The 15,423-nt window shown below is 39.2% G+C and overlaps 1 protein-coding gene across 1 annotated transcript in view; it reads left to right on the plus strand.

Annotated features, from left to right (window-relative positions):
• Positions 1 to 15,423, plus strand: part of atxn1a (ataxin 1a) — a 101,038-nt gene that overhangs the window by 60,658 nt on the left and 24,957 nt on the right. The window contains exon 3 of the mRNA XM_042011401.1: positions 9,404 to 9,519. The gene's annotated coding sequence lies outside the window, so the exon portion shown is untranslated. The remainder of the gene's footprint in view (positions 1 to 9,403; positions 9,520 to 15,423) is intronic.

Consider the following 15,423-nt stretch of genomic DNA (forward strand, 5'->3'; position numbering starts at 1 on the left):
AATGATGTCATCGCAATCACACCCACACATTCATGCATGCACACACGTAGTCTCCTCACGACTCACTTATCTCACCCCCCTTTGTTTTGACCTTGGTTTCCTCGAGTTTATGTGTGCCTGTGGTTGTCTGAGGTATGAGTTTTGATTGTCACTGCTTTGCAAAAGATTTCTGGGAAGGATGCAATCTGCTTCTGATATCAGATACATAAATCTCACACTTATCATGTCGCTGGTTATACACATACACACCTTACTGCTCAGACTATGATGTTTTACTGACAGTCCACTGTAAGCTTTGGTTGAACTCAAGGTTGTCGTGTATTTCTTTTCCTTCTTCTTTTTTTTTTCTGAGGTGCTCTGTAGCACACTCATGTGGCCACACACACACATTATAACGCCACGATACAAGAGAGTATAACTGCATTGACAATGAAGACATTTCTTTTGACAAAGATAATAAGCTTTGCAAACAATTTGATCCTCAAAAGGACCCAGAGTGGTGAAGACTCTCAGTGAGACCTTATACTTAGATAATTTAAGCAGTCTGACCTTGAAAGTGAACTTCATCAGAATGACAACATCTATGAAAGATGAGGTGTATTTGTCTTTCATTGACACCTTGCCATATCTAAACACATAAGTGAAACTAATTACTTCAGGATACACACATTTAGACACACATGTCCACATTCCCGAGTCCAGCTGTGCCTCTGCCAGACTCCAAGGCAGAGGGCCAGCACACTGAGGTGAAGAGAGTGGTAAAAACACTGACTGGCAAACCAGGGGCCAATTAAAAAAGCTCAGCGCTGCTTGTGTGACTGTGTGTGTGTGTGTCCTTGTTTGACTGCCAAGGAGTGTTGGCACAGAACGCTTACATCCTATACCTTGTTAATGCACACACATATGCACGCACAAACTTGTATTTATTGTACCCCATTATCTTTATTTGGGGCAAATGAATGCCTATCCTTGCTCCATGTTTGTTTGCGTGTTTGCTTTTATGCACTTGCACACACAAGTTTAGTTTTAAATGGAAAGTTAATCAAAGATCGGGTGTCTGTGAATCTGTAAGGCAAGGCAAGGCAAGGCAAATTTATTTGTATAGCACATTTCATGTACAAGACAATTCAAAGTGCTTTACATAAAACATTTCAGCAGGGTGCAGAAAGCAATAATAAAAAAATAAAAAAAATACACAACTAGTATACACAACTAAAACAGATAGTAAAAGAATTCCCACATTTCATTCAGTTAACCAGGCAGTAAGGTAATAATTCATGCGTAAACATGTTTAATTGTGGTTTTATCTTGTTATTACTGACAGCTGAGTGCAGCCAAGTTGTGCCTTCAACCAGAGCCCACCCTCTGTTGAATGTGACAGATTTAGCTATTTGACTCAATTTTTCCCAGAATTACAGAGCTTCCCTTTTTTTGTACCATAACATGCAGCTTTGATTAAATCACAGTGAAGCCAACGTACAATGTGCCTGATGATTTACTGCCATCTGTTGAGCAGAGCTGTATTCTGTCTTTGATTAATTTAGTTATTAAAAGTGACGGCTTCATCATACTTACATGAAAATGTGACGCCTGAACAAAATACTCAACATCCACTTTCACCATCCTCAGAGTTATGGTCAGTTTCAGGTTTTCAAATCATTCAACAAGTTTAGGTTAGTCGTCTTTTAGTTAACAAGTTTGGTAGTTTTCCTAACCATTAAAAGCACACGTTTGTTGTACCTCAGACAGTTATAAAATGTGTTGTATTTGCTTTACTACAGCAAGAACAACAACAGTGCTTGCCCAGGTTATTGTATGCTACTGAAGGATTAAAAAGAAAACAAGAACTACAAAAACCATTTAATTTTAATCAGTCATTAGTTACTGGAAGTACTATCAGTTTCTACCAATTCCTGATTAAAGGTAGAAGCCACGGATTTATCAATTGAGAGATGAGAAAGCAACAAGCTATTTGAGACCCAATTTTAACTGCATGTGGTTTAAACCACCCTAAATCTGTTTTTTGAACAGCTTAGAGTTCAATGAGTAAAGCTTTTCTGTGTTAAATTGTCTTTTTATTTATTAAGGAAATAAACAGAATTAAAGCTAAACAATTTAACAGGTTAAAGCAATAAATTATAGTGAGTTCATAACACTTTCTTCTCCTCTGGTGAAAAGATCTGATCTGTATGTCTCATTTGTACTTCTGTTGCAAAGTTTAGCTCTCATTTAACCCATAAGAGCCCGACGTGACATTTGTCACACAGTTTCTGAGACATTTTGCTTCAATTTATGGTATAAACTTTGCCCCCCCCAAAAAGTAATTTTTTTTGTTAAAGGGCCAAATAAAGACCTTAATAAAAATTGGACTTTTCTTACCATTTTTTCATGGGTCGGACCTTTATGGGTTAAGCATGTAGGTGAGAGCTATAAGTTAAAGTGCTGTTTTACACTGTGCACAGCCTCCTTTCATCACCTTGTTTAATTTTAGGTATTTATGTTTGTCACTTTTAAACTTCAGTGTTTAAGGTTAACAAGAAGGATAGTCTACATATTGGAAGAAAAATGGAGAAAATGAACAAGAAAAACTTGGGAGTGCTTTTGTGTTATGCTTTCTTCAGCTGAATGATTTATATTTAATTCCTGGCTCATAAACCTTCCCCCCTTTTTTTCCTGCCTTCCCAAAGTATATTGTAAAATTGGATATTAAAAATAGCTCAGGCCTGTAACAGGAAATGTTGTGTTTGGCACTTAACCTGATACAGCTGCGGCGTACTCTCCGAACAACATAGCCCTAACAGTGTAGGATGGTAAGTACCATAAAAGGTCTGTGATTAGTGAAAGAGACTGGCCTTTTCAGACATGTGTGCACCCAAGATAACATTCCTGCTCTGAGCACCTTAAACCTTCAGAGGGCTGATTCCTCACTTGTGGAATGGCAAGATTGTTGAAGTGTAGGAAAATGGGTTTGCGGTTGAGGAAGGCATTTCCCTTACATAGCAGTGATGGTCAGTCACTTGGTACACACACCCACACGCGCACACACACACACACACACAGACTCATTGCATTCTTCTGCTTCAAGCAGCGAAGCAGCTGTCAGACACTACGTCAGCTCTAAAGGTATTCTGTCTATGAGTACATGCTCCTGTTCCACTGTAATTGTCTGCAATGCTTATGACAAATAAACTGTGATTTGTCTAAGTAAGCGGAAGCCTAAGGCTTTGAAATTGCCTCACAGTTTCTCACTGTGACAAGTTATTAATTGTGAATGGTTACTATAGTGTTATTATCACCTTCACCTAATCTTTTAACCCTATATTCATCTACACAGTTTTCAATGGTGGATATTTTGAAGTGTTTTGGGGTGTTGCGGCTCTGCAGTGACACATGTGCTCGCAGCTCCACAGTCTGAAGTAATTTTAAGAAATGCTCCCTCTGTTGAACAGAGAACCTTTGGCAAAGACTGCAGCTGTTGTTGGTGGACAACAATTTTAATACAGTTGGTTAAGAGCGAAGAGAAAGAATGTGATCTCTCAAACAGATGAAGGGATGGTTGAGAGAACAGAAGTATTCAGGGTGTAATCATGCCAGCATGTAGTCAAGCACAGAGAAACATGCATGCAGGGAATATTTGATTCAGATCATCACAAAGCTACAAACACACATGCATGATGTAGACTCAAGACCCACAGCAGGACATTCACACAAAGGGCTGCAGCTTTGTTCTTATTTTAATTTGGTCACCTGACCACTGATTCTAATACAATAATTCATTGTTCACATGCACACAAAAGTTGTGATGATGTGTAAACTACAAATAAAATCACAATGCAATCATTTGTTAACCTCATAAACCAACATTTGATTCAAAATCAGAACATAGATGACATATCAAAAGTTGAAAGTGGGACATTTTTCTGTTTCATCCAAAAATAGTGCTTATTTTGAATTTGATGGCAGCAACACGTCTTGCAAAAGTTTTTCTTCACAGTGTCTAAATCAGTCTGAATTCACACACTGTTTGGAACAAACATTTGAAAAGGATGTAAGGAAAGTGAGGAACCCACACATTGTCCAAGTCACTTGTAATAAGTGACACTCAACAGAAACATCTGTTAAATGTGATGCAGTGTGATTATGGTTAAAAACAATTAAAAAAGCTCATTGGATTTAAAAAAACAATGGCTTAAATAAACCATACACTTAGACCTGTGCAAAAACACACATGCACACACACACGCACACATAGGACCTGTCTGCTTCACTGTGCTCCGATATTCTATCAGTTGCTCACTTAATGCAGTTTGCACTGAACCCTTCCTGACTTATTTAGCCTGCCTGATTTCTGGATTGGACAAGATTAATTGAAACAAAGTGTGCCGACTTGTTTGTGCATGTGTGTGTGCAGGTGTATGAGACAAATAGAAAGAGAGGAAGAGTAAGAAAGAATAACAGTGAGAGAGAGCATAAACATTTGTTCTATCTCAAGATTTCTATGAATTCCAGGTGATTGTATTAATTTAGTAAGCAACAATCCACATTGTAAGGTAAGCATGAGTGTTTACGTTTCTCTTTCATATTTTCCCACCTTTGTCTTTGCAACTTTTGTCTTTTATTTAGATTTAAATATTCTTTTTTATTTGGGAAACTTAAATTGGCATTATTGAACTTTGGCATATTTTTACGCTTTGCTGCCCCCCCAACAAAGGATAACTCAGCATTCGTCTTGCATCTTGTCTCTTTTCTGAGCTCCGTCCAGCCAGGAAAATTTAGTCCGATATTGACACTGATATCTCTTTCTTTCTCTTTCTCTCTTTCTTTTCCTCACTTCTTCCAGTAATGTTCTCTGGAGTTTATTTGCTAAACCATCCATGGTGTGTGTTAATTGGCCAATATGTTGATGTCCAGATGACGGCTCGTGATGCAGTTCTTTAAAGCGAAATGCAGCAGTCATGTGACGATCCAGGCTGGAAACACAAAGTTGTGAAATCTGGTTCCACAGCCTTGGGATACTACAGGGCAACAATAGCCCCAGTGCATAATGAATGTCAGTGTGCCATCAAAAGTAGTCAGAAGTGCAGAGTTTTAAGGTCCAATACTTGTGTAGCACAACTTTAAATGATTCCAAATTAAGCCTAAGTTGAGTCTCCTTCTGTTCTAGCACTGATTTAACAGCAAACAATAAATGACAACTTCTAAGTCTGGTGAGTTAACATAAGGCTTTCACAGCCTTCATCAACATAGTTTAACCTAGTTAACAGTTTAGCACAACACACAAACACAAGTCCACAGACTTCACAAATGGCAAACTGCTCTGAAAAACCCCAGCTGCCCTGAATGATTGTTTGCAGCCTGCTTAAATAGTGGAGCTCCAGGTGGACATCAGATGAACAGGCCAATTACAGGCGATTGATGACACAGCCAGCCAGTCATGGACTGGAAATGGCACTGCCCTGTACTTACTGAGGGATTCCAGACAGCCGGCCAATCATCTGGTTGCAGCCAAACACAGGAATTTAAATACATTCACAAAGGCCTGGGGCTGTAACACCTCCGCCCTCAAGGCATAAACTAAAAAGTTTACAACAAAGAAAAATTCAAAGGCAAAAGGAATGAATGGTGAGCGGAATACTTACAGTTGACATACTAAACCCTTGATAAGGCATCTGTGAAGAAGGTGACTGCAGTCTTTTTGTGCTTAATTTCAAGATTATATTCTTGTAAAACCAAAGCCCAGCGGACGTAACACACAGGATGATCAGCTCCGTCATTACCTTCCTGTCGTAGCACAGCACCAGCTCCCACAGCACTTTAATCAACCTCCAGCTTAAATGGTCTAGTCAGGTCAGGAGCAGAACGTACAGGAGCATGAACAAACAAACAACTTGACACTTTCAAAAGCATGTTGACATTCCATTCAAAACCTGTTTTTGGATTAAGTAGGCTGGTTAATGGAAACACAGCAGTGGAAATGTTGCGGCAGAAGGTCCGATAATAGCTCACATTTCTGAGAACATGACACAGAGCTTTCCTAGTTGAAGGAATGGGAAAAGCAGAGATGGTGGCAACTTTTGCTTCAGTGGGGAATACTTGTCCTTGACCTACCTGTCTACCAAAGGAGGTGACAGTCACCTTTCCAAAGTACCACGTGGCTAGATTTTAACGTAAGTGACGCATCGCTAAGCCATGTTGTTTGAGAACTTGTTTGAGAACGATCAAATGTTCTTTCCATGAAAAGGGACAGACAATAAGGTCATCTGGGTATGCATTACACTTGGACATTCTTGAGAAAAGAGAGGTGACAAGATGCTGAAATGTGGCAGGTGCATTGTACATACCAAAGGGCATGACTGTGTACTGTAAGAATTTATTTGGGGTAACGAACTTGGATATTTCTGAAGCTTGTTCAGTGAGAGGTACCTGCCAGTAACTCCTTTTAGCAGCCCATCTTACTGACCTACCAGACCGTGCCAATTGTATACACACTATCTTCTATGCGAGGGTATGAGTTAATGGTCCTAACAGCATTAACTTTATGGAAAATGGTTATAAAGTGAGGCGAGCCATCCGGTGCTACCCACATCAATGTCATGTGGGATGGCAGTAGAACAGGTTGGGACATCATTAACAGAGAAAATTGTTTACTAATGACAATGTCATTCTTCTGCTCTTCAGACAAATGGCTGAGTGATAAGGGTAGGGTTTTTTGGAAATGGCTAGAGGCAGCAGAACAGTCATAGCGGTACTTCATGGACTTTTGAAAGTCATGATGGAACTCTCTTGCAAATGCTCACTGAGAGCCATAATTCAACACATTCTTTTCAGGAGATGTGTGGGATCCCAAAAGCCAGACAGCCGGCCAATCACCTGGTTGCAACCAAACAGTAATTTAAATACATTCACAAAGGCAAAGGCCGGGGGCCGTAACCGGGTTCATGTCTATTGTACATTAATAAATTGACAAGAGAAGACATTGTTCCACATACATGACATTTACTGTGCAGTGCCTAAGGGCTGCAGTGTCTGCTACAAGCTTTTCGAACATGTTCTGCTTTGTCTGAAGGCTTTCAGTTGATACACTGCTATTGTCCCAATTTTGTCATTAGTCTACAAATATAAAGCTTGAAGTGTCTACTCAGTTTTTATTCAGACTATACATTTGAAGCACAGGTTCAGTTTGATATGTATGAACAACAATGGCTTGAGAATGTCTGCCACTTTCTAGTAATGTCCTTAAGTCGTTACTTGTGTTGACTTGCTCACCTGTGTCATCATATCTCATTTCAAAATGGAAATGAATTAACTCATCTACTAATTCCAGGATTGATGGCTTAGTCCCTGGTTCTTCACTTTTAATCATCCTTTTTAAACTTAACTATTTGCAGCTCAGCATTGCTCATTGAGAGTCCTTCTCATTTCCCACAAACATGAGTGAAAGTGTTTTGAGTTTCAGCAGATATCTCTGAACATAAGAAATCAGAGAAAAGTGATCAGACATTCTCATATGACAATCTCCGCCTTAGTTCATTTGTTTTCATGTCTGCTTTAAGCATCCATAAACACTGTAGAGTATCTTTACATTTTGATGCAGTCCAGTTTTTCCATGAAAGTTGTTAGTTTTTAAATGAAGTCCTCACTCTCTGTCCTGCTTTGACCCTCTTTCTCATCATCTTCATCCTCCCTTTTTTCTGACACTTTTTGGCTTTTTCTACTCCCTGCTGTGCCTCGCTGGCTGTGCCAATGTTGTCTGCCCAGTGAGTTTCTATCTGTCTCTTCTTTGCCACCATCTGTTTCTCTCTCTGTCACAGCCTCTCTGTTCCCTCTCTCTTTCTCTCTGTTGCTTCTCTGCCTTTTCTCTTTATTTCGTCACTTTGGATTGCCGCTACTCATTTCTTTCTTTTTTAAAATAATTTTTGTTGCTATATCTTCATTCCCAGCTTCTATTTCTCACTCTGTTATTGCTTCCCCACAATCCCTTGTCTTTTTAATTCCATTTGATGGATTCCTTTGCCAGTTGGTGTTTTCTAATCCCTTTGCTTCTGTCGTCTTTTTTTTTTCATCATCCTCCGTCTTCTCTTTACATACATCTTTACAAACATCTTTAGCTCACTCAAACCCTGCTGCTTTCTGTGTGCTGCCAGTTTGATTCATGTACAGGCTTTAGCTTGGCACCATACTTAAACCAACCGCACAATACTATTGATTTTCTCATGTCTGACACCAGATATTCATTTCCTCTTTTTCTGTCTGCCCTCCTCATTTATTACCATATTTTCTCCATTCACAGTAGCTCTCAATCCCATATATATAATCATGCATAACATAAAAAAGGACTGCACGAATGGCATCTTTTACTATTTGTAATATATCACTCATACTGTAATTCCCACCTTGATTTTCAATAAGCTGCAGTACAATAGTAGACAGCTGCACACTCACTTACTCCTACACCTCCTCTGCCTCTTTTCGGCTTGTCGCACATATAAGAAATAGGTCAGTGGGATGTTTGGCATCCCACACACATCCCTTAAAGATTCATAGGCACTCATGCTGAAGCTGACAAACAGCAGGGAACATGTGTCTTGCATCCCCCTCTTGTAGAATCCTCATCATTTTCACACAACCTGCCTAATTAGTCCCAATGAGTGTGTACACACTATCAACAATCAGCCGGTCTGTCTCTTATGGTGGTGTGTGGGTGTCTTCTCAAATCAGCTTGTTGCACATTAGATGTCTTTAAAGATGTACTGTAGATTTGGGGCTTTTTCTTTTCAAAGTGTGACTGTGGACCACTTTGTTCTTGTGATTTCCAGCTGTGTTTTGTGTTGCATCCTCAGCTGTGTGTCCAGATTCGTTCCACAAAATGTTGTTCTTGTTGACGATTACACTGCATTCTACACTGATCAGCCTTAACACTACCACCACTCATCTGATATCAAATAGGTCCCTTTGATCAAGAAGCATCTGAGGGTGCCCTGGAGTGTCTGGTACCAGAACATTAGCAATAGATCATTTGGAGCCTTGTGATACCATCAGTTCCCATCAGATTGGTATCTGGGGGAGTTTGGAGGCTGGGGAACACTTCAGAGTCCTAAGCAGCTTTCCATTGCTGTCATGCTGGGTCAAGATGTTACTGTAGGAGACTGCTGTTGCCTTTTGGGGCTATGACTGGTCTGCAGAAATGTTTAGGTAGGTGGCAGATGTCAAAGTGGCATCCATGTGGATGTCAGGATGCAAAGTCTCCCTTCAGGACGTTGCACTGTAGCAACATGTTTTGACTGATCAGTGTGTGTCATTGTATACTACTATGTCCATGAGGATTTTACATTCAAAATCGGAGAGAATATCAAAGTAATTATTTCCCTTTTTTGGTTTAACATATGCTCTTTTTATTCATTAGGGAGTGCTGAGTTCCTCAATCCACATACTGTATTCTGAGATTGCCTGGAACCCTCTCCATGGGCTGTACCACCTGCTGACAAACCAGGGGGGTGTGGAGCAACGGTGGTGAATGAGGTGAGGATGTCTTTTTTTACCTCCTGATAACTAATTTAGATAAATTCAATTGTTTCTTTTATTAGGATAAGTGTGCTGGTTCCGTTAATAGATGGGGATGTTTTTAGAATGAATATTGTAAGACAGTTCCCTACTCTGCTGAATCATTACTGACAAACTACTGTCACATTACTATCCCACACTAAAAGCTGTAAGTCTGTCATGTTTAATCTGATGTTATTAGTTCTGGCATCAAGGACTTTCCAGTCCTGTTTTCTCTTCATAGCCAAGAGCTTTGTTTTGCTGATAAACCCGTCACCCTGGCCACTGCACAGATACATGTTAAGTAAAGTGCATTTGATTTTAATGTAAGTGAAGTGGAAGCTCATAAGCTTAGTTTTCCCCTCTTAAGCTTTGAACTGCAGCCCTACAAGAATAGATTAATTCAAATTACTCTTCTAACCCTCATTATCTGTTTTGTGGTATAATGAGTTGAGGAAAACAATATGGCATATAATTTATTTATTCAACCCTTGAAGACTCCATAAAGAAGTTAAAGAAAAACAAAGATAAGTCAGCATTATCTGGTTTCTTGAAAACAGTCACTAAACCTCAGCTAACAGATATAATTAAATTTATTTACTGCCTCTTCTGTGATTGAAAGAGAATTGTTTTTAGGTAAAGGAAATCCTGGTCTGCTGAGTGACAGTGCATTTGTTTGTTGACCTGCATCTGAGCTCTTTACATGCACATTACATGCATTACACCTTTAAGAGCAGTTCGTGAGAGATCACTGTGCAAGAATAGAAGTTTAATTTGTTCTGAGAGTAAAAAGAAAAAAATAATAACATCAACAGAACAACAAAAAACTATAAAAATGTTTTTGGAAAGTCTAAGTTAAGCTGAGGGGAGTTGTGTAGTTACCACCAGTCTTTATTTATGTTTTGTATTTTTGTTTGTGTATGTGTTTGATTACCAGCTGCAATTTCTCTGTCATTCTCCAAATTACTACAAAACCACCAACCACAAATGCTGTGATTTTCTCTGAATTACTCTCAGTATAAATTCACCACTTTTGTGGTGATATTGATCCCACGAGGAGAAATTCTCTCCTTCCACTGGGAAGTAAGATTGCGGGGTTGCTGCAGAGCAGCAGCTTTGGAGCTGTTGGCGATCATCTAACAGACATTTCAGCTGAGCACAACCGTGAGGTCAAGGATGTGAACTCAGGTCTTCTATTTAATGGACAGTTTCCTGGCAGTACATTTTCCCAGTGAGTTATAAGAGTTGATGTAAACAGCAAAGATTTTTAATAAAAAAATATTTAAGTCAAGCTTTTGAATTCAGATGTGGAATTTCAAGGACCAGAATAGGAGACAGTTTTTTTGCTTGCTCTCATGCTTGTTATAAAGTTAAGTTGAGTCCAGTGCTTTGTTGCCATCTTTTGGGATGCAGATCTTTGAACGATGATTTATCCGTATCTAGACACTTGTCAATATTTTTAGAGGAAAAACTGTCAGAAAGTATTTGAGTCTTCGTAATAACCTGTTATCATTGAGGCTACTGTCCTGCCTCTGAGCTGGTGTCAGATAAGACCGAAGGCTTTATGTCCTTCATTATTGTGGACTTGGTATCTCTAGAGAATTTCTTCCAAGTTTTTACCCAGAATCAAGAATAAACTAATGATGATTATGTGCTCAAAATGAAACTATTTTAAACCCAAGAAAATACTCATAGCTTAAAGAAAACACTTTAGAAAGAACTTGACTCGCGAACATGTAAAATAGGGAAAAGCTGGAGGGAATTTCATTAGATGTGTAGCACATAAGTTCATTGAAATCAGTGATAAAGTGATCTGAAATTAATGGTGAGAGGTCACAGTTACTATGACCTTGTTTTTAGCTGATTAATGCTTTTGGCGCACTAATTGCTTTTTTAAGTATTTTTGAGCTCTAGTGGCCTTCACTTGATAGTAGCTTGACAGGAAAGGTGGTCAGAGAGAGTGGGGAATGACATGCAGCAAAGCTACATGTCGCCCCTGGTACACTAATTTCTAATAAAGTGATTAGCTGATTATATTCAGAGACATATGTATACCACTTCCAAGGCCATAGCTGTGAGTTTTAGAAAAAAAATGAAAAGCCAGATGGTAGAGATTAAATGTTAAAGCCTCTCAGATGCCTGATTTATTTTCATATATTACAGGTAACTTCCAGATCCCTCATGTTTTTGCTCCTGTGCGACTGAGACATAACCACCTCATAACTGTAGAAGATTTTATGCAACTTTTGTTAAATTCTATTTAATATTTTATCTACACTGTCTCACCATTATATTCAAATCCCCTGGAGTGAATAAAAGAAGCCAGACTGGATTCTGATGCTCTTTATCAGATGTGGAGGACTTCAGCTGCTATAATGCAGAATAATGCAGGACGTCGCTGGCATTTGGTGATGTTACTCTCAGTGTACATATCTTTCAGGTTAACCAAAGCTAATTCTGAATATAATCATTGTGTAGAGATCCAAGTTAACAAGAGTCTGTGTAAACAGAGAACTCAAAAGGCAGGAGGCAGACAGGTGAAGGTAAAAAATTGATATCTTATTAAACCTATGAAAGAAGTGGTAGGAACATTCTGGTGCTGAATAAATGAACTCTGGTAGTATATATACTGAGGGACGTGGAGATTAATATTTTGCAGGTGTGAGGCAACAAGTCACAGAAACCAAGTGTTAACAAGTATGGAAAAGACAACTAAATACAGTATAATGCATAACGAAACAAACTACCAAAAGAAAAAAAAACACGAAGTAAAACCAACAGATACACATTCATCAAAACAAAAGAGAAATGAAGTCAACAAGAATACATAACATGGAAATCCAGACAATGTGCTCTCAGGGGGTTTAACACTACCAACTACTCCTTCTCCTTGCACTGCATTTTTATCCAATTCAAAAGTATCATCTGTCAACATCATTATATTTCCAAAGTCAGCTTCATAAAGTTGCAGCAGATGTGGAAACAGTATCAGCTCAACGATGGGAGCCGTATTGCAGAGGAAAAAAGTATTGTATATTCATTCATTATCTGTACCGCTTTATCCATTACGGGTCGTGGGTAAGCTTGAGCCTATCCCAGCATTTTAACAGGTGAGAGGCAGGGTATACTCTGAACAGGTCACCTGTCCATCACAGAGCCAACACAGACAGAGACAAACAAACAAAATATATCCAAGTTCCTATTTCAATATGATAAACCAGGATGTGGGATTCCACTGGTAACATGTAAAATGTGTAATCTTATTGTTGTAAAAGTTCCTGGCTTGCAATCACCGGATTGTTTGTGCTAGAAATAATTAGTTTGTTGTTGTTATGATTTACAGTAAAGAAGCCAAGCTTTGCATTTGCATTAAGGATTAATAGTTAAGCGTCTCTCTTTAGGAGGTAGGATATGAAACTGTTCTCTTTCTGGAAACATGGCCTGGTGCTCATCACAAGTTTGTGACTTTGGCGCTTAGAGGGTTAACTGCAGCTTGACTTATGGTGGAGGCATACAACTGCCATCCAAGCTCATGTAAAAGAAACTATGCTGCTGCCTGTGGCTCTGTCGCCTCAACATTTGATGTTATGCAGTGGGAATAGAAATTATACTCTGGTCCTCATCTTTATTCACCAGTTTATTGCTGTCTCACAAAGAAGCATTCTTGTTTAAGTGTACCCACACCCACATGCACGTATACATTCAAAGAGAGGGCAAACCCATTTAGAAGCAAGTTTGAGGAGTGCTGCAGTTTCCCTGCTGGATTCTTTGCCTCTATGTTCCTCTTTTTGTCTCCCTCCATGTCTCATTCTCCCACAGAATCTTATTTTCTTTTTCTCCTCTGATATACTCCTCAGTTATTTCCACTTTAAATAAGTGAAGCACCAGTAATTTGTCATATAAATCAAAGCATAATCCCAAAATGTCCAATATGTGTGGTCGGGGTAGTTACTGTATTCCCTGTTGTATAAAATATATTTCTATATAATAATATTTCTTATTCTTTATATTTCTGTTGCACTGTGCTGCCTTAAGTGAGCAAGACTATTCCTCACACTTTCACCCTTCTTCTCAAATCCAAATAGTAGAAGTGTGAGTGCTTGTGTGTTTGTGTGAGTGTGGGTGAGAGAGAGAGAGTCAATACTATTCTTGGCTGGTTGGGGAAGTCTTGGCTCCCAGGCGTATGGGAACAGTGCTCTTGGCAAGTCTTGAACCGAAGCATTCCATTATGCTGTCCTATTGAAACACACACAGCCATACAAACCTCTTTTTGTCAGTGAAGAGGACATTGCATTGACTTACTTTTTCTCCTTGTAATGTAAACGATAATCTCTACATCCCTTACATTAACCAAGATTTAAGACTTTACCCCGAAATGTAATGGTTTATGTTGTGTAAACAACAGCCAGATAAGTAATACAAGCACATGTATGCACATGAGCTCCTTAAACAAATAAATGCATGTTCATACATGCACACACACACACACACACATGCACTGAAAGAAGAGAGACTAACTGCCTTGTTAAGAGATTTCTTATTTCTTGTAGTACTACATTATACCTCAAGGCCCAAAGCTAGAGTTTAACCATCACTCACTCACAGACACGTACGCAGTATAACACACAATATCCTCAAATCAATTGCCTAAGGAGTGGGAGTCTGTCTGCATGACTTGGATCAGCTAATAGATCTTTTAAGTCTTTTTCTCAATATATCTTTCCTGCCTGTCTCTTTATCAGTCACCCTGCACTGCTGCTACATGGTGGCATCACTGTTGCCTTCATTTACTTTTACCGTTATCATGCTCCTCTCCTCCTCCTCCTCTTGCACTTCATTCCTCACCTCCTTTCATCTGTCCCTCCCTTTATTTCTCTCTGCCACTGCAAATCCTTATATAACTGCAGTCCTGCTCTGTGACCCTGAAGGCAAAGATGGGTCTTGGTATTAAATAGAGGGTCAAGGTCAAAGGGTTTTATGTCTCATGAAGATGCACCACCCTCAAGGCAACTCTGTGTGTATACGTGGGTGTGGATTTTCCATTTTTTACATAAAGGATGCACAGAAGTAAATTCTTCTACACAAAACTTGCTAAACTGATATGTGTGCATAAAAGCTGCTGAAAATATACATGTTTACAAAAGGGTACAGATTAGTTGTAAAAGTAAAGCAAGCAGTGTAGAGATGGTGCAGTCGCTAAGGGTAAAACTATACTTGCTTTTAATTATGCATATGCGTGATTATCATGGCTGTCATGCGTATCTTCTGTTTGTGTGAAAACATCGTTTGTGCGATGGGGGCAGTGTCAAGACCAATGTGAAATGTGGAAAAAAGGAAAAGTCAGCTGCCCCTTCAGAAACAGCAACTTCCGTTGTAGTGAGAGTGGCTGTTGGTTGTTTTTGAATCGCAGCGATGCAGGAAAAAAATGACATAAAATTTAGGGGCCTTGCATACCATCTACGATACTGCTACTGTCATTGTTTACCAAAATTGACCAGATGCTAACCTCCTCTATTGTTGCCATGTTTTTTGTTTGTTTATGTCCTACAAATTTGGTAGGTCTATCTAGTAGGAGTTCTCTTGCACCCCCTGACGGAATCCTGTGGTGACACATGTAGTATTCAAGCATGTATGTGAGCAACAACGTTTACCACACAGACGTTTGTGGACACAGACGTAAGGTTAAACATCAAGTATATTTTCACCTTAAGTCTGTTTTTCTGTTAGGTGATTTCTACAAGTTCAACGAATGTGAGATGTTTGAGTGAAGCTGAGCTCCAATAAATCCAGTCCAGCATGTGCAGTTTGTGTGCATGCTTCAATAATTTAAGAGGTCTCCAAATGCAAATTGATTTAAGTCAGGAGAAGATGAAAAGTTGATTT

Source organism: Melanotaenia boesemani, chromosome 17, assembly GCF_017639745.1.
Source record: "Melanotaenia boesemani isolate fMelBoe1 chromosome 17, fMelBoe1.pri, whole genome shotgun sequence".
Classification (NCBI taxonomy): Eukaryota; Metazoa; Chordata; class Actinopteri; order Atheriniformes; family Melanotaeniidae; genus Melanotaenia; species Melanotaenia boesemani.